Source organism: Rhinolophus sinicus, chromosome 17 (genome assembly GCF_057876585.1).
Source record: "Rhinolophus sinicus isolate RSI-liver-muscle chromosome 17, RSI-T2T, whole genome shotgun sequence".
In the NCBI taxonomy this organism is placed as follows: domain Eukaryota; kingdom Metazoa; phylum Chordata; class Mammalia; order Chiroptera; family Rhinolophidae; genus Rhinolophus; species Rhinolophus sinicus.
The window spans coordinates 178855080-178874978 of NC_142517.1; the positions used below are offsets into that span (position 1 = coordinate 178855080).

Here is a 19899-nt window from a genome sequence, read left to right on the forward strand (position 1 = left end):
ACAAGGATGGTTCAACATATGCAAACCAGTTAATGTGATACATCACATTAACAAAATAAAGGATAAAAATCAGATGATTTTATCAGTAGTGCAGAAAAAGCATTTGACAAGAAACAACATCCATTTAAGATTAAAACACTTAGTAAAATGTGTATAGAAGGAGTACCTCCATATAATGAAAGCCATATATGACAAACCCTCAGCTAATATCATACTTAATGGTGAAAACATGAAATTTTCATCTAAAATCAGGAAGGCAGAGATATCCTCTTTCATCACTATTATCCAACATAGTACTGGAAGTCCTAGCCAGAGCAATCAGGCAAGAGAAAGAAATAAAAGGCACACAAATTGGGAATAAAGAAGTTAAATTGTCACTTTTTCAGATCACATGATTCTTTATATAGAAAACCCTAAAAACCACACCAAAAAACTAATAGAAACAATAAACAAATACAGTAAAGTTTCAGGATACAAAATCAATATACAAAAACCCATTGCATTCCTTCCTATATGCTAACAATAATGTTTCAGAAAAAAGAAATGAAAAAAAAAATTCCTTTTGCAATTGCAACATAAAGAATAAAATACCTAGGAATAAACTTAACAAAAGATGTGAAGGACCTATACACTGAAAACTATAAGACATTGAAGAAGACACAAACAAATGGAAAGATAGTCAATGTTTATGGTTTGGAAGAATCAACAGAGTTAAAACCTCCATGCTGTTTTCTACAGTGGCTATACTAATTTACATTCCTACCAGCAGTAGGAATGTAAATTTCTCCACAGCCTCTCCAACACTTGTTATTACTTGTCTAATTGATGATAGCCATTCTAACAGGTGTGAGGTGGTATCTCATTGTGGTACTTCATTGTCAAAGCAATATACAGATTTAATGCAATCCCCATCAAAATCCCAATGGCATCTTTTCAAGAAATAGAACAAATAATAAAATCATCAGATTTGTATGGAATTACAAAAAACCTCGAATAGCCAAAGCAATCCTGAGAGAAATAAACAAGGCCAGATGTATCACACTCCCTGACTTCAATTTATACTACAAAGTGACAGTAATCAAAACACCAGGAATTGGCAGAAAAATAGACACACAGACCAATGGAATAGAATTGAGAACCGAGAAATAAACCCACATATATATGGGCAGATAATTTTTGACAAAGAAGCCAAAAATATACAACAGAAAAAAGAAATACTCTTCAATAAATGGCACTGGGAAAATTGGAAAGCCACGTGCAAAAGAATAAAACTAGGCTCCTATCTGTCACCGTATACCAAAATTAACTCAAAATGTATCAAAGACCTAAACATAAGATCTGAAACAATAAATGGCATAGAGGAACACATAGGTACTAAACTTACAAACCTTGGGTTCAGAAAGGATTTTATGAATTTGACCTCAAATGCAAGGGAAGTAAAAGCAAAAACGAAGAACGGGACTATATCAAACTAAAAAGCTTTTGCATATGTGGGGACAGAGTTCCAGAAAGCAGTTTCCAGGCTCTCAGCCTCACATAGAAAGATGCTGGCTCAAGTAGTAAATGGCCATCAACTGTGATTGGATGGCCATCAGTTGTGGCTAGTTGGCCATCAGCTGTAACTAGTGAGCCATTGGCCACTAATATAACTGCTATGGCTACGCTAGCAGAAGAAGGGGGGCTAGCAAGAAGATGGTGGCTGAGCCTGCAAGCAGCGCAGTGAGGGTTGCAAACAGTGTGGCTCCTGCTTCCTGTGTCTCCAACCCAGCCACCAGCGAAAATATAGTGACATGACTCCCGTATCTATGGCTCCATGGGTGTTCCTTTTTGGCCTTACCACGTCCTGCGTTCTCTTGTGGGGAGTGGGAGCAGAGACCCCGCCGGACGCCCCGCACAACATCACAGCACATAGCAAAAGAAACCATCAACAAAACAAAGAAGCAACCAATCAAATGGGAAAAGATATTTGTAAACAACACTTCTAATAAAAGGCTAATATCCAAAATATATAAAGAACTCATAAACTCACTGACAAAAATGTAAACAATCCAATTAAAAAATGGGCAGAGTAACTGAACAGACACTTCTCCCAAGAAGACATACAAACGGCAACTAATATATGAAAAAATGCTCAACTTTACTAGCTATTAGGAAAATGCAAATCAAAACCACAATGAGATACCACCTCACACCTGTTAGAATGGCTATCATCAATAAGACAAGTAATAACAAGTGTTGGTGAGGCTGTGGAGAAAAAGGAGTGTAAATTGGTATAGTCACTATGGAAAGCAGTATGGAGGTTCCTCAAAAAATTAAGAAGAGACCATACAACCCAGCAATCCCTCTTCTGGGTATCTACCCACAAAATCCAAAAATATTTATCCATAAAGATATATGTACCCCTATGTCCATCGCAGCATTATTCACAGTGGCCAAGACATGGAAATAACCAAAGCGTCCTTTGATAGACAATTGGATAAAGAAGATGTGGTACATATATACAATGGAATATTTCTTGGCCATAAGAAAAGATGAAATATTGCCATTTGCAACATCATGAATGAATCTTGGAATTATCATGTTAAGCGAAATAAGACAGAAAAAGTTGAGAACCATATGATTTCACTCATATGTGGGATGTAAAACTGAAAGCAACAAAGGAACAAGACAAATAAAGAAACAAAAACTCGTAGACACAGACAATAGTTTAGTGGTTGGTTACCAGTGGGTAAGAGGGGAGGAAGATAGTAGAAGAGGGTAAAGGGGGTCAAATATATGGTTATGGAAAGAGAACTGACTCTAGGTGGTGAACACACAATGCAATATACAGATGATGTATTATAGAAATGTACACTTGAAACATGTAATTTTACTAATCAATGTCACCTCAATAAGTTTAATTTAAAAAATATTTTTAAATCTTAGAATAAGCTCTGTGAAGAAAGTAAAAATCCTCCCATTTTACGAAAGAGAAAATGAAGGCTCCAAGTTAACTTGATTAAGGGTACACTGCCACAAAGTGACACTTTGAGCAGATATTCAAGTACCTAAAGACAGCAGATGGTGAAAACAGATGGACTGACAATATAGAAGAGATTCAAGAAGTTTGTGAACAGAAAGGATCATACAAAAACTAGAAAATATCAGAGAAAGCTTATGTAAGAGTATAATACTATAGCAAAGAAAGAAAAGAGAAAAATAGAAAAGTCATAAAAACACTCGGCAACATGAGCAAAATCTTTCTTTTGTCATTCTTATTCTTCCTTGTAGTCACTGGTATGCTGCTAAATGTTTATAGAAAGAAAGAAGGGAAATAGGGAGCTAGAGAAGGGAGGGAAGGAGAGAAGAAAGAAAAGGAAGAATGAAAAAAAAAGGAAATGTTGATGTAAGAAATACCCAAACCTGTAGATAATTTTTGTAAGTGTATGTTTGGGCCAAACTGACGACATACGCCAGGGAGCAAGATCTCAAACACTCCATAGAATAACAGTTTTGCAGCTTCTTTTATGCAGTGGAAATTAAGAATGGGATATAAGAAAAATTGGATAAAGCAAGACAGGAATCAGATTACAGGATAGTTAACAAGATTATGTGGTCTCTTAAGGGTTAGTACCCTGGTTCAAAGGGTATTACTTCTAGTATTTCAAAGGTGTGTTAAACTAGATGGACAAGAACAATGGACAGGGTTGGCACTAAAGTTATCGGCCTGAGGCATGACTACACACCATAGTCTGTGCAGTTAGGAATTTATGATCAGGTCCCCTGTGAGGTTACCTTCCATAGAACCCCCCCCCCCTTTTTTTTTGTTCACACAAAGAAAGGAAAAAAAAAGAAATAAAATTTCTGATTTTTAGCATTTGCTGATTCCCATGGTGTAACTATTTCAGCTATGGTCAATTTCAAACTACCTATGTAATATCACTGAAAACCATCTTGGGTAGAGATGTGAAGCAAAACACCATTTTATAGTATTTCCATCATACTATACACATAAAATAAATATATTAAAAGTATAGGTAATAGTGAAATAAATAGGAAGAAATTCCTTTGGAGAAATGTATTACTTTGTTTTTTAACATAAGGTATTTAATTGTAAGTTGATGTCATTTAATATTTCTGTGGGTGAAAAAGGGATTCTATGGAAAGTAACCTCACAGGGTGATCTGATCATAAATTTCTAAGTGGGCAGGTCATAGTGAGTAGATCTTTGCTTTAAGCAAGCCCTGTTCCTGGTTTCTGTGCATGTAGGTTAACACACCCTTCAAATGCCTCTTTTCAGAACACTCAGAAATGAAACCACCCTCAAAAGAGCACATAATCTTAACTATTCTGTAATCCAATTCCTGTCTTCCTTTCTCCCCGACATGTAATCTTCTTTATGTTCCCTCCTTAATTCAACATGCATAAAAGAAATTGAAAATTTCTATTCTAGAAGCATTTTTCTCAGTCTGTTGAGATCTTACTTCCAGGCATATCATGTTTGACTCAAATAAATTTTTATAAAGATTCTCTGTGGGTTTGGATGTTCTTACAATGACATTTCATAATGGCTGTGTTTAACAACCAACTAACAAAATACCTGAAAAGTCAACAATTGGCTCTCATGAGCCAGTGTGAGCCAGCTCAAGAACACACCACCGCATGTTTTTCAACTTCTAGGGAACATGACACACTAAGGTGAGCTAGAGATATTCTTTTTTTATTATTTTTTTACAATTAAATATAATTTTTGAGTCGAAGATCCTCTAAGGAAAAAAACACTCCCCCCATGTGTATCCTCTGCTTTCAATACTCCAAAACTACTTTACTTCTGACCCCAGATGTGTGGGTTTTCCACACATCAAGCAATTCTGTGACACCAGCTGTGTGTCCTAAAATTTAATTCAATTCTGACACTATGTACCTGGAGCATCAGATCCTACAGGTTAAGTTTTCTGTACGCTGAAAAATAAAATTCAACTGAATAAATTTGAAGATCTAATTGGCTTTAATAAACAAGTCATGAATTGGGCAGCATGCCATAGAGGAATCAGAGAAGTGCTCCAAGAGGCAGTACAAAATGGAAGGTTTATAACAGGAAAGTGAGCAGGACAAAAAAGTTACTAGCAAAAAAAAGAAAGAAATTTGATTTCAGTCAAGGTTACCTGCCTTTGGGGAATGGACAGCAGGGTTTTTACCAGGCAGTGTTGATGAGAAAATTCCAGACAGATTGGTTTAAGGTCACATTCCTGGGAGGGGTTGAAACTACAATTAAGTTCTGGTTTGCTGTCCTGGGGGCACATTCAGTCTGTTGTTTCTTTTTCTTTAATAAGTCCCACAAGACTGTCCACTCCATCCCCATGACAATTGCCAAGTCCAGGTTGATACCTGTGCTTCTGACTGACTGATTCTAAATTGGAGGTTCCCACATCCCTGTCCTCCAGTCTAATTAATTTCCCAGAGCAGCTCACTGAACTCAGGAAACCACTTTATTTACTAGATTACCCGTTTCTTATAAAAAAAAAAAAAAAAATACATAAATCAGGAATGGCCCACTGGAAGACATGCCTAGCACTGATGTAGGAATATTTTCCTGTGATTCCCCAAATGATGTTGGATCTGCTAGTAGTTTCTGAGTGTGGGCCAGGATCTTGTCTCGTGAAGCCGAAGAATGGAAACATGGACCAGGGAGAGGCAAAAAGTTTTCAAAAGAGGATAGTTTATTAGAGGCAGGAGAAGAGGTTGCAGCTCCCAAGCGGGAGGGGGTCCCGAATGGGGGGTGCCCCATGACTGAGGCAAAACCTCCTACTTTTATACCTTCCCTTTGCCTGTTTGGGGAAGGGGAGCTGTTTGGAGAAGGGAACTTGTTTGAATAAGGGACCTGGGCTTTCTAATGAAATTCGTCTACCAGGTTTGTTCTGCTTGTCCATCCTAAAGGGATTAGCAAAGTAACCCACTCTTTATCTATCAGATCTGCTCCATTTGTCAGGCCAAAACGAATTTTATGATTTACCTCAAGGCCTTGTTACATTATGTCCTGGAGCGAAGGAGTGATTTGAAAACCTGAAGTTTTAGGATATAGCTGTCTTTGTGTATTCCACCAGGGACCTCCCTGACTACCTAGGGACATGCTAGCTAACCTGTATAAGCACAAGGTGTAGAAGGGGTACAGAGCTCCAAGTCATACCACCCTCCTAGCACCTTCATATTTTCACCAACGCAGAAACTCTCTGAACCCCATCCTTCTGGGTTTTTGTGGAGGCTTTAGTATATAGGCACAATTGATTAAATCATTAGCTATTGGTGATTGATTCAACCCCCAGCCCTACTCCCCTCCCCCAGAAATTGAGGGGTGGGACTGAAAGCTCCAACCTTCTAATCACCTGGTTGGTTCCCCTAGCAACCAGTTACTATCCTTAGGGGCTTTACAAAAGTCATTCATAAACTCAGGTATAGTTGAAAGGCGCTTATTATGAATAACAACACTCTTTTGACTTTATGGCTCTGGAACTATTTCAAGAATAGAGGACAAAAGACCAAATATTATAACAAAGATGCTCTCATTGCTCTGATTGCTAGGAGATTCCAAAGGTTTTAGGAATTTTGTGCCAGAAATGAAGACAAAAACCAAATACATATGTCTTATTATCACAGATCCCCATTCTGTCTGACTGCCAAAAGAAAGAAGAAATTTAATTTCAGTCTTTTCTGTGCACTACCTCTTCCTTCGGCTATGCTACTCAGTCTGAAGTCTTTCCAAGTGTTGAGAGGGAGCCATCAGGTTCACAGCTGTCAATGCAAACAAGTGCCTCTGAGACGTCCATTGTCCTGGCCCACATGATGTCTCACATCCAATGTCTCTCTTCTTTTCTGTGCCATGTTTGGAAAGCTAAGGGTCATATGTTTTTCAATGCTTTACCCAAGGTCAAACCACTACTCAGAAAGAGAGTCTAGGTGATTATGGGAAGCAGAGTTTTTGCCACCACAAAATGTGCCTTTTGGAATATTGGCTTTTTTTTAAGCTGGTTACTTTTAAGAAACAAAAGACTCAAAAAAGAGCCTTTGAACCTCCCCCTTTGCCTAAAGGAGTTCAGATAGAAAAACCTGCTTAAAGGAAGACAGCTATCAACTTAGCATAATATAAACTAAGTGTGGCAGACGGGAAGGAACTAAGCAAAGTCTATTTGTTAGACTCTCTGTGGCTCATTGTTTCTGGGTGGCCCATCAAGAATTTGTTTACAAAATGTTTTTCCATCTACCTATGTGTGGGGACAGAGCCAGGAGTGCAGTTTCCAGGCTCTTGGCCTCACATGGAGAGGTGCTGGCCCAGGTAGTAAATGGCCATCAACTGTGATTGGATGGCCATCAGCTGTGGCTAGTTGGCCATCAGCTGTAACCAGTGAACCATTGGCAACTAATATAACTGCCGTGGCTATGCTAGTAGAAAATGGGGGCTAACAAGAAGATGGTGGCTGGCAAGTGCGGATTGCAATTAGGACGGTGGGTTGTAGACAGTGTGGCTCCTGCTTCCTGTGTCTCCCACCCAGCCGCCAGCGAGAATATAGTGGTATGACTCCCCTATCTACGCCTCCATGGGTGTTCCTTTTTGGCCTCACATTTTCCTGCGTTCTTATGTGGGGAGCGGACAGGAGGCCCCGCATGACACCCTGCATGACACTATGAATTGCCTACTTTCCCTTTGAAGTTCCAGACCCCTGCTTCCCTCTCCTTTGTCTAGATGGCATGCCTCTACTGCCCTATTTGTCCTCCAATCTCATATTCTTATGGAACACCTCTGTCGTTCAGGAGACCCTGCTCGCTGCGCCATTTGTCTTACGGGGCAGCCTGCGGGGTCTCTGCTCCCGCTCCCCACATAACACAGGATATGGTGAGGCCAAAAAGGGACACCCACGGAGCCATAGGTAGGGGAGTCATACCACTATATTCTCTCTGGCGGCACTATACTCTCACTGGAGGCTGGATCCACACTGTCCGCAAACCGCCATCCGCACTTGCCAGCCCAGCCGCCATCTTCTTGCTAGCCCCCATTCTTCTGCTAGCATAGCCACAGCAGTTATATTAGTGGCCAATGGCTCACTGGTTACAGCTGACGGCCAACTAGCCAAAGCTGATGGGCATCCAATCACAGTTGATGGCCATTTACTACCTGAGCCAGCACCTATCTATGTGAGGCCGAGAGCCTGGAAACTTCTTTCTGGGGCTCTGCCCCCACAACCCCATATGTACACATGTAATAAATGTGGTTATTTACTCCTGTTGATCTCATGTCAATTTTGATTATTAGATCAGCCAGAAGAACTTAGAAGGAGAAAATTATTTTTTCTTCCCCCTACAACAGTGATCTAGATCTTCTATCTCTAAATCTACAATGTACAGGAGACATGATCTGATCCCTGCTCACCTACCACTTTTTGTGCTGTTCTCCAGCTCATAACCTTGCTATTCTTTTTCTCCTCCAGAACACCTGTCTTCATGTTTCTGGGCTTTTGCCTAATCTGTTTGCACTACTCAAAAGTCTTTCCCTCATGAACTCCCTCCCATTCCAAACAAGAGCTGATATATTCCAACTCATCAGTCAAGACCTTCCCGAGAAGTCTTCTCCTTGGACTCCAGTGCCTGTCCCTCTTACAGTCTTTATCACACTTTACTATCGTGGCCTGTGTTTGAGTTTGTCTCACCTATTGAACTACGAGCTTCTTGAGAGTCAGATTCAGTGTTTTGCTCATCATTAGCACAATGCCTAGCAGTCAGTAAATACTCAGTAAATAATTGCTTATACTAAAATGACCTTAACAAAGGGTGAGTCTCATTTAGTAACTTTCAAAAAGCTTCATTCATTGTGCAAATAACCTACTGACTACAAATTAAACCAATGGTCTAGTCAAGGAGTTATAGTAGGCCACACGTATCACAGAAACAAAGCCCAGAGAAGGACCCCTGGAGAAGATTATCTGGGAACTACCAGCCATGGAACACTGAGTGGGACATTCTCTGGAGCCTCCTTCCCAGAAGCTGTGCAGTGAATTCACCTTTCTTTGAATTTTAATCAGCACTAGTCCTCTTCATTGTTTACCCAATCAACAAAAATATAAAAGCAGCAGTTACAAACAGAAGGTTTTCTACTTTCATCACTAAGGAAACCTCATTTTGATAATTCTCAAGACAGTTACAAGTGTTAAAGAACAAAAGTAGGGCTGGCCTGGTGGCTCAGGCGGTTGGAGCTTCGTGTTCCTAACGCTGAAGGCTGCCGGTTCCATTCCTACACGGGCCAGTGCCAGATGGCTCAGTTGGTTGGAGCACATCCTCCCAACCACAAGGTTGTAGGTTCAACTCCCGAAAGGGATGGTGGGCTGTGCCCCCTGCAACTAACAACGGCAACTGGACCTGGAGCTGAGCTGCGCCCTCCACAACTAAGACTGAAAGGACCACAACTTGACTTGGAAAAAGTGCTGGAAAAAGTCTTGGAAGTATACACTGTTCCCCAGTAAAGTCCTGTTCCCCTTCCAAAAATAAAAATAAATATAAATAAATAAATAAAATATATTTTTAATTTAAAAAAAGAACAAAATTAACTAAGTAAATTTGAATATCTAATTAAGTGATTCATGAATCAGGCAGCAACCCCTCTAGCAACTAGAAGGGCGAAGATGAGTTGTATAAAATTGAAGGTTTTATAGGCAGAAAAAAAGTGGGACTAAGAAGTTAAAAGAGTGGATTGTTTTAAGTGAGGATACCTTCCCTTAGGGGTAGGTAGGGGGTCTTATCAGGCAAATTATCTCACTAGTGTTGATCAGGAAATTCCAGACTGATTGGTTTAAAATTCCACTCCTGGAAGAGGCCAAAACTACAATTAGGTTAGTTATTAAATTTTGGGTTTGGTGACATGGCTCAGAAATGTAACTCCATTTTGGATATTACAATTATTATTATTTTTAACACAACAAAGAACAAACCCATACCAGAATATCTGACTAAACCAAGTCAAAAAGGTTAATTGTGAAATGAGACAGACTAAAAGGACAAAAGTCAATAGAAGAGAATTCTCTGTATGTGCAGATTACTTAAACATATAAAACATATAATACTTTACATGACTGCCAGTGTGATCATTGCTTCTTATTGAAGACTTGAGTTAACACAAAAAAAAATTAACGTGATCTATTTCCATTCTACGATCATTGTCGAATTAGTACAAAAATAGACACAAATTTCCATAGTGCATAAATCAAGAAAGACGCAAAACATTTCTAATTTTTAATGTGAGCAAAGTCAAAGGACCACAAGAAAAAAAAACCTCAGCAGCAAACCCCTTACTGCCTAGATTCACAAGATACTGCATGTGGAAAAGAACCTTTCTTCTCTTCCATCCTGTGCAAAAGCTTACTTGTATTCTTCCTTTTAAGCATCCTATTGTTTCTTATTATGCATTGAATTGTGTGCCCCCCAAATTCATATATTGAATCCCTAACCCCCAATACCTGAGACTGTGACCTTAGTTGGTAATCAGGTTAAAATGAGGTCATTAGGATGGGCCCTAATTCGATATGGTTTGTCCTAGGAAAAGGGAAATTTGGAGATACGCATGCACGCTGGGAGAATGTTTTGTGAAGACACACAGAGAGGATGGTCCTCTATTAGCCAAGGAGAAAGGCCTGGAACAAATCTTTCTACCACAGCCCTCAGAAGTAACCAACTTGGCTAATACTTTGATTTAAAATTTGTAGCCTCCAGAACTATCACACAATAAATTTCTGTAGTTTAAGCCATTCCATTTGTGGTGCTTTGTTATGTCAGACCCAGGAAATGAATATACTCCTCCTAAACATATTTTCCCAGATATCCTTCATCCCGGTTCTTGCAACATTTCTTAAGATGGGGGGGGGGGGGGGGGGGAAGCACTTCACATATGTATATTTTACATCTTACAGTTTCATTTGCCTTCTTTTTTCATCAGTGTGTAATCTTAACTCAAAAAGTTAGATGTAATGTGGGGAAAACCTCTACAATTTTCAAACCCATAATAATCAAGTTCTACAATCACCAAAACAGGAGAGTATAAAAGAAAACCAATGCTGAGAACTTTCATAACACAAGTACAAAAGCAGAAGACAAAATTGGCTGTGCACTATCATTAACTCAAACTACCATAGTCCCTTTGTCATCTTACGCAGCTGTGCCATGATCCTTTCACTTGCAATAATGAACAGAGCTTTTGATAAAAGAAAATATTTGATCTCCTTTCAGCCAAAAATCTTCCCTTTATAAGTCCATTTAATATTCTAGAAGGGTTTTCTTTCCTTTGAATAACTATAAATTTGACATTCTAAAGGCATTTGTATTTTAAAGTCTACAAAAAGATTTTCGGAGGGTACCTGGTGAAGCACTGACTTGCCTCTGTGGCTCGACTGTTCAATTATTATGGACATTTTACTCAGAATAGCATTTCTATCTTTTAACCTTCATCTAAATAATGTTCATATCTCTTCACTATGATAGAGTTCAAGCCCTTGCAATACATTGTAAAAATTCTAGGAAATATACAATTATGCTTTTTTTTCTTTATCCCTGGATTTTAAACATCTGTCTATACCCCAAAATAAAATAAAACTTCATGATTTCTGCTGGTACAAGTATCCCAAAAAGAAATCAGTAAGGATAGATTGCAATTCTTTCAGAGAATGAGAATGCATCAGGCAAACATCTCTCTTTTATTGTGTTTTTCTTCGGAAACACAAGAAATAGATCTCCCAGTTTTGGAAAGTTGATTCCTAGAAAAACGTTTCTAAACTGTAAGAAAACTATCTCTGTGATGAGGAGTAAAACTCTCTTTCCAAAGCTATATACTTGATTTGCAAAGAGATGGCTAATACACCTCTTAACAGGCAGTTTATATTTGTTATAAGTGTTTGGAAGGGCTACAGAAAAGTGATTGAACATGACAAGACTCAGCTTTTAAAAACTTACTTCATTTGGCAACTAATAAAAAGAATTGTGCTTACTTGATTCATGGCATTTTTCCCAGATGAGAAGCAGTAAAATCCAAACGAAGCAAAAATAATAAATTTGACAAAGATGTAATTTGGAAATATGGCTGAAAACAAATCAGGAGTGGGATACCTTGACTGCTATATCAGTTAGGGTTCTTTGTTGATAAGCAACAGAAACTGTCTAACTTAAGCAGGAAGGGAACTTAAAGGAAGAACATGGGGAAACCCAAACAGACACCAGCTTGAGAAGACAGGATCCAGAATATCTCCAGTCTGGGTAGCAAGAATGAATGAGCAGTTTGCGCGGGGAACACCACTGGTATAAATCCACTCTAATTGCTTTCCTGTCTAGATTAAGTCTGGAGGGATTCTAATTAGCCTACCTTGGTTACCCACCTAGAAGAATTAAAAGTCCTTTGACCGAGGTTACTCACAATGTGGGATATGTAATTTCTTGAAAGGAAATTGGGAAGTGTTAAGAAGAGAAGGAGAAATGGATGCTACCTTGCACAAGTAAGTAAACAAACAGACATCTTCTACAAGTAAACTCATATAAGAGCAAAATAAATTCTCTATGTACTTTTAGAAACATAAACTATTCAAAATGTTCCTTTCACCTAGTAATGACTTTATATAATATAAAAGGCCTAGTGAACTTTTAAAAATGTTTATTACGTCTGCAATTCACCTAAGTAATTTTAAGCCTTTGACACTCTAAGAACCAATTAATTGCAGGTTCTTCTACATTTATAAGTTGTTGTTTTTTTGTGTTTTTTTGTTTTTGTTTTTGTTTTAAGGGGAACAGGACTTTATTAGGGAACAGTGTGTACTTCAGGACTTTTTTTTTTTTTTTTCCAAGTCAAGTTGTTGTCCCTTCAATCCTAGCCATGGAGGGTTCCGTTCAGCTTCAAGTTGTTGTCCTTTCAAGTCTTAGTTGTAGAGGGCGCAGCCCAGCTCCAGGTCCAGTTGCCGTTTTCTAGTTGCAGGGGTCACAGCCCACCATCCCTTGCGGGAGTCGAACCAGCAACCTTGTGGTTGAGAGGACGCGTTCCAACAAACAGCCATTCGGGAGCTCAGCGGCAGCTCAGCTCAAGGTGCCGTGTTCAATCTTAGTTGCAGGGGCCAGAGCCCACCATCCCTTGGGGGATTCGAGGAATTGAACCGGCAACCTAGTGGTTGAGAGCTCACTGGCCCATGTGGGAATCGAACCGGCAGCCCCCGGAGTCAGGAGCACGGAGCTCCAATCGCCTGAGCCACCGGGCCGGCCCCTACATTTATAAGTTAGCATATACATATATTAAATAGCTCCTGAGTGCACTTTTGCAGTTTTGTTATATAAAGAAGCAGATACTTGTGTACTTTAGAAGGATATTTCAACTATGTAGACATTCCTCATGAAAGTGTTCTCAGTCCTGCCTGTGTGTATTGAAACTTTTGCAAATAGTGCCTGCAAAAAGTATACATCTAATTTTATGATTTTTGAACTTTGAAGTTAGGCAGCATGAATCATAAAAATGAATTTATTTTATGTCTCAGATTCTGAGATTGATTCAGGAACTACTACTCAAGCTATCAGATAAAGAATGTGTAGTTAACTAGTAAAACATTTAATAATATTTCTGAGCACACAAAAGTATGGAAATATAGTATTTATATTAAATTTTCAAAAACATACTAAATGAACAATTCAGTTGAACAGCTATTTGAAACCAATCCGCCACCAAGTTCTGTGACTGCTAAGGTATAGACACAGACCTTCCCTTCAAGTCATTCAAAATCAAGAAACCTGTTAATAAATAATTAAAAGGGTATGTGGAGAATAAATAAAATAATGATGTTCAGTATGCTAGAACAGTATAAAGAAAGGGAAGACTTCAGGAGAGAGAGTGTTTGATCTAAAATTTGAAGGATGAGAAGGCAATCAGTGTTAAAGAAAACTTGGTAACCAAGAAGACAAATATAAAAGCCTTGAAATATTTAATCATGGAGAGATGCAGGAAAGGCAATAAATTTGTTATCGTTATAGCATAATTTTGACATGACTACAGAACCAGTAATTGGAAGTCAGGGGCCATGTCATAAAAGCTTTTCATGCTGTAATATAATAAGGGATTGAACTTGATCTTATAGATCAGCATTTTGTCAACTATCTACTCTAAGAACAAAGAGCTCCTGTTCAAATAAGCTTGAGAAATGCTCCATACTGAGGCTATTACAGGCAGCAGACCAACAAATATGTTACCACTCTCCCAATAAAGTTTCAATGCAGTTTGAGGAACTGATTCCATCTCCAGAGGAGGGCCCTGATTACTCAAAGCAATTATAATATCCTGTCTCCGTCACCCAAGATTGGTTAAGGAACTCAAGCCTAAGCCAATCAGTACATGGTATTCCCCTGGTGACAGTTACTGATCCAGAGTTGGACCTAAACAATTGCATCAGAATATAGAGAAATATTATTGTTCCCCTATCGAAGAAAAGCTTCTCTCTCTCTCTGTCTCTCTCTCTTTCTGTCTCCCCCCCCCCCAAAGGACTTAAGTGAGAATAAATGCAGCCTTAATACTAAATGGGAAATGATCCTATAACTACAACAAGAATCAAGCTTAGGACGAAGTCATCAGGATGGAAAATAGAGCTAAAGGAAGAAAGATCACATCATTGAATTTCTGGATCAGCCAGTGCTCAAGACAGGAATAAGACCTGGCTCGTGATGTCAAGGAACTTATTACCCTCAGGGAAGAAGGCACATACACAGTAATTTCAATACACTTGAGAAGTACTATAGCAGAGATTAGCACAGGCATGAAGCAATAAAAAAGAGATTGGTCCTGCTAGGTAAGGAAAGTTTTCATGCTCTTCACTTGAGTCTCCAGTAATGTTCAGGACTCCATAGGTAGTCTACAAATCCATTTCATTTTAATGCTTTGATATGCTTAACATTTTATTTTATATCCCAAAAAAGCCATGTAATTGCAAAAAGTAAAATCATTTTCAAAATGAAGGTGTTGACAAGTAGCCCATGAATTAAAAATGAACTAAATGTACTTTATGATTCTCATGTTACATAATAGTATTGAAAACAGGATTATTTCTTTTAGATGTCAATAATCAAATAAGACTTATGACTTCTAGAATAAAACAACTCCTAGAATGATTTTGAACTACCTATGCATATATATACATATATACATATATATGTATATATACACATGTACATATATATATTGCATTTTAAACAACATACTAACATTGTAGTCATAAATGACTTTATCCCCTATTTTCTCAGTTGTGCATTATATTTTACATATTCCATTCTATTCCGTGGGATTTCACTATTGGCATGAGTTTAATGCTATTTCTCAAATATAAATGGCCAATCCGTGATACAATTTGAATTGTTTGAAAAGCGTTTTATAATTGGCTATATGGAAAAGCCATGACTGGGATCCTTTGAAAATGAAGCCAAAATTTTAAGTTCTCATAAATATGATAAGCCTTGTAATTACTCTACAAGAAACTGTACTTTTAACATTGAAGTATCTTCCCATCAGCAAACTTCACTTGTCCCCTAAATGCCATTCGCTTGGGGTTGCTTTGCTTAAAAAAGATGTATAAAAATTATCATTGATGATGGAGTTTATTGCCTGAAAACACCACACCTAGCAAGCTTTGTTTCTCTACCTAATAATTTGTTGTGTGCTCTTACCTAGAAACACCCTGATGACTTTCTAACCACATAATAAAACAAAATGTTTAATTATCCTCGTGACTTGTCAAGACCAAAAATATTGGAAAGAGATAGCTTGGAAAAGGAAACCACATCAAATTAATTTTATTTCCAGGAATAAGATTCTATCATAAATGTTTTAAAAAACACACCGTTCAAATTTAATTGTAATTGGATTTTTTTAAACCTAAATTGAAGGAGATAGAAACATTCTCACTTATTTCATCTTAGCAAAATGGAGATAAATGCAAAAATGTCATGTTCATTCTTTTTTTAAATGAAGAATCCTGTCCATAGAGTAAAGGCTTTAGGCATAAAGTTTTTCATCTAATAGCAATATTTTGACCATCTTTATGCTGGAATCTTCATTTTGACAGGCTTGCAGCTGTGAAAGTTTGCAGCTTCCAAGCAAAACTCAAGAGACTCTGAGTCTGTGCCAGCTGTCTTTCAATTTCACATCAACTCTCTTGATATTTTGTCAGTTTAAAGCTTGTGCAAAGTTTGCAAGGCCTGAATTCATTAGATAGGGGAAATGGGTCATCTAAATCTTAGCCAACCTCAACTGCCATAGAGATTCACTATTGTAAATTTCCTTCAAGACTGAATTAGAAAATAGATCCCACGGGTCTTTGTCAGTTGTAGTATTTGATGATACTGTAATAGCAGCTGCTGAAGTCGTGTGTGCCTCAATAAAAATTTCTGGTTTAAATTCCCTTTCCTTTACACTTTCTGTATAAAATTGGATGCTGACAGCTGCAATAATAAGGGCAAAAGGGTCATTTAAATTTCAGTTTGCCAGGCCCGTGAGAGGCAACAAATTCACCACAAAGGCATGTTTTTTAAAATTATGGTGGTTATTAGAAGAAAAATCCATCTTGTTTTTAAAGAATTCTGCAGCATCCTAAAAGAACTAAAAAACAGATTGTTAAGGACAGTTAAGGAAGTTGGAACACAAAGCTTCAACCAACAAAAGAATTTGATTATTTCTCTGAGTGTGAAAAACAGCCTTATTATCAGAAGCAATCATGTTATCTATACTTTAGTACAGTATGCATCTTAGAGCTATAGAGTCCCAGCCCTTGCCATGTTGTGTTATTAGAAAGAAATATTTAGGTGCATGTCTGTATTTTAAACTGAAGGTAAAAAAAAAAAAAAAAAAAAAAAATATTAGGTTGGTGCAAAAGTTATTGCAGTTTAAAAGATTAAAAATAATTGCAAAAACCGCAATGCCTTTTGCACCAACCTAATAGTATGTGAAACAGGAAAAGTATTGGTAATGTTCTGGAACTCTGTAAATGAATGAGTGCTTCATCCCACAAAGATTAAATCTATCTGAATTTTGCATTGTGGTAGCCATTCCCAAGACCGTAAGAAAAGAAAGTATCAAAGCAGGAGACTTTATAGAGATGGAGAAATTACCTTCAATAGAATTTCAGGTGATGTGAACCAACTTACGTTTATTGCTAACTTCTTTGTTATTACTCAGTTGTTACAGCACAGTGTGACCTAAAGCATGGTCCTCAGAATTAGAAAAATTCACGTTTAAATCTGTCTTGGCCACTTGTCATATATTCTTGGACATGTCACTCACATTTTCTGATCCTCAGTTGCCTTGTTTGCAAAATCAAGATAACAGTATATAAATCACGTGAGGTGCCTCTGTGAGGGTTAAAAGAGATATAATGCATGTCAAGTACCCGGCATATAGTACATGAACAATAAATGCTAACTATTATTTTCTTAATGGATGCCATCGTGAAAAGAATAGAAGTTTATTGTGCTCTCTGAATTTTTAATCCAGAGAAACTATTAAACCTATTCTTGGAAAATTTGGGTAAACTAGAGTGCCTATTGAAGCTGTGTAGATATCCCTCTTTGCCCTCTTGGGAGAAGGAAGAAAAGCATATACAGTTAAGTGTTTAAGGCACTTGACAAGTCAACTAGATACCTACTAGAAAGGTTGCAAGCTCTATAAAAGTGCTATCCAATAGTACTTTCTGTAATGATGAAATTGTTGTATATTTGCATTATAAATATGGTAACCATTAGATACATGTGGCTATTAAGCACACAAAATGGTGAACTAAATGGTAAAGCTGGAGAAAGAGAAGTATCTTCAAAGAACCTCAATTGTGATGAAGCTACCAACCCTATTTCCAGGGTCCTCAATGGCAACAACAAGTTGTAGACACTAATCTGAAGCAGACTGTCAAGGCCAGCACCTTTGGGAAAGCGGGAATTAAAACTAGGAATTTCATTCAGAAAAACAGCATAGACAAAAAGAATGGAAAGTCTTATGAAAATAAATCTGGAGAGAACCAGTCTGTACATAAGAGTGATGCTGTAGCATTCCAATGATGTTGTAACAAATAATTCTGGCTATATTACTAATGGTTATATGGGCATAGAAGCAGATCATGATAGAAGTAGATCTGAGAGCGGATATACCACTCCTAAAAAAAAAGGAAAGCTAGTCGCTGTAGTGTCAATAGTTGTGAAAACCTTAACTTAGTGCAGGACAAAATAATGCAAGAGACCAGTGTCCCAACCTTAAAACAGGGACTTAAAACTTTCAAGCCTGACTACAGTGAACAAAAGGGAAATTGAATGGATAGTTCAAAGCCCATTTGGAAGTATGAAACTGGACCTGGAGGAACAAGTCGAGGAAAACCTGCTGTGGGAGATATGCTGCGGAAAAGCTCTGATATTAAACCTGGTGTGAGCAGCAAAAGGTTTGATGATTGGCCCAAAGGAAAGCATACTTCTGCTGTTGCCTCCAAAGAGGACTTGTGGACCCTATTTAAATCACCCCCAGTTTTTCCAGTGGACAATAGCAGTGCTAAAATCATTCCTAAAATAAGTTATACAAGCAAAGTTAAGGAAAACCTCAACAAAAGTGTACAGATCTCTTCTGCGTCACCATCTTCGTCTTCATCATCTTCATCATCTACTGACCCAGTCTTCAAGTCGGTTATCAAAGGTCCATATGTCAGTGTTGAAATCTGTTACTTCGGCCAACTTTTCTAACAGGCCTGTTTTAGCAGGGCCTGATGCAGGTGTATATTTCTCAAGGGGGTCAACCACTGCCAACTACTGCTGCTAATACGCTAACACCCATCTCTTCTGGGACTGATTCAGTTCTCCAGAACATGAGTATGACTTCAGCATCTGTTGAACAAATTAAGTCTAGCTTTTTAATCTACCCATCAAATCTAAAAACTGTGCTGTTGAGCACAGCACAAGTGTATCTACCCTCTCTGACAGATCAGCAAAACCTGGGGGATATCTTCCAGAATCAGTACGGTTTACCATTTATAAATGAGCCCAGTGTTGGCCCTGAGACTGTTATTGGGAAGTCATCAGATCATAAAGTGAAGGAGATGACGCTTCAAAGGGAATATCCTGCCACTTTGGTTTCACAGGGTGCTGAAATAATCCCCTTAGGAACTGAGCATCCTGTGTTTCCCAAGGCTTATGAGCTGGAAGAACGGACTAGCCCTCAAGTTCTGGTTAGCATTCTAAAATCTGGGAGTACTAGTAAATGTGGAGACTTATCTTTGGAACTCAGTCATACAGGTGACCTGCAAAAAGCAGACACCAATAGTCAAGGTGCTTTCGTGTTGCTCTCAAAGGACTATGAGATAGAAAATCAAAATCCTCTGGCATCTCCTACGCACACTTTGTTAGGCACCGCCAAAGAACAGAGATACCAGAGAGACCTAGAAAGGAATGATAGCTAGGCTTCTTTTGACCTGAGGGCTGCTATTGTATATCACACTAAAGAAATGGAATCTGTTTGGAATTTGCAGAAGCAAGATCGCAAAAGGATAATCACTTATAATGAAGCCATGGATAGTCCAGATCAACAAAGAACCAGACTGCCTGTTTGTGACCTTTCTGCCGCATTAAAGCCACCATTCATGGGTTACACAAGGCTTTTTTCTCCTAGATCTTCCTCGCAGCACAGGAACCATAAGTAAAATCACAGGATTATACATACACACACACACACACACACACACACACACACACAAACAGTTATTTTTAAAAGGCAACTGAAAGTAATTAGACTTCTTAAGGAATCAAATTTATATCAAGAGACTACACATGGTTATTTAATCTCTGGTACTGAATAGTAGTGTTGTTGTTTTTCTTTTTCCTTTTGTTAATTTTTGTTTTTAAGTG

General features: G+C 38.1%; 1 long non-coding RNA gene and 1 pseudogene across 1 annotated transcript in view; both read left to right on the forward strand.

Moving 5' to 3' along the window:
- The window catches only part of LOC148754885 (uncharacterized), a 31271-nt gene extending 20505 nt beyond the window's left edge, over positions 1-10766 (forward strand). Inside the window, exon 3 of the long non-coding RNA XR_016019549.1 lies at positions 10559-10766. This is a non-coding gene — a long non-coding RNA (uncharacterized LOC148754885). The remainder of the gene's footprint in view (positions 1-10558) is intronic.
- A 7001-nt stretch (positions 10767-17767) lies between these two features.
- On the forward strand, positions 17768-19694 carry LOC109452400 (FMR1-interacting protein NUFIP2 pseudogene; annotated as a pseudogene).
- Positions 19695-19899: the final 205 nt, after the last annotated feature.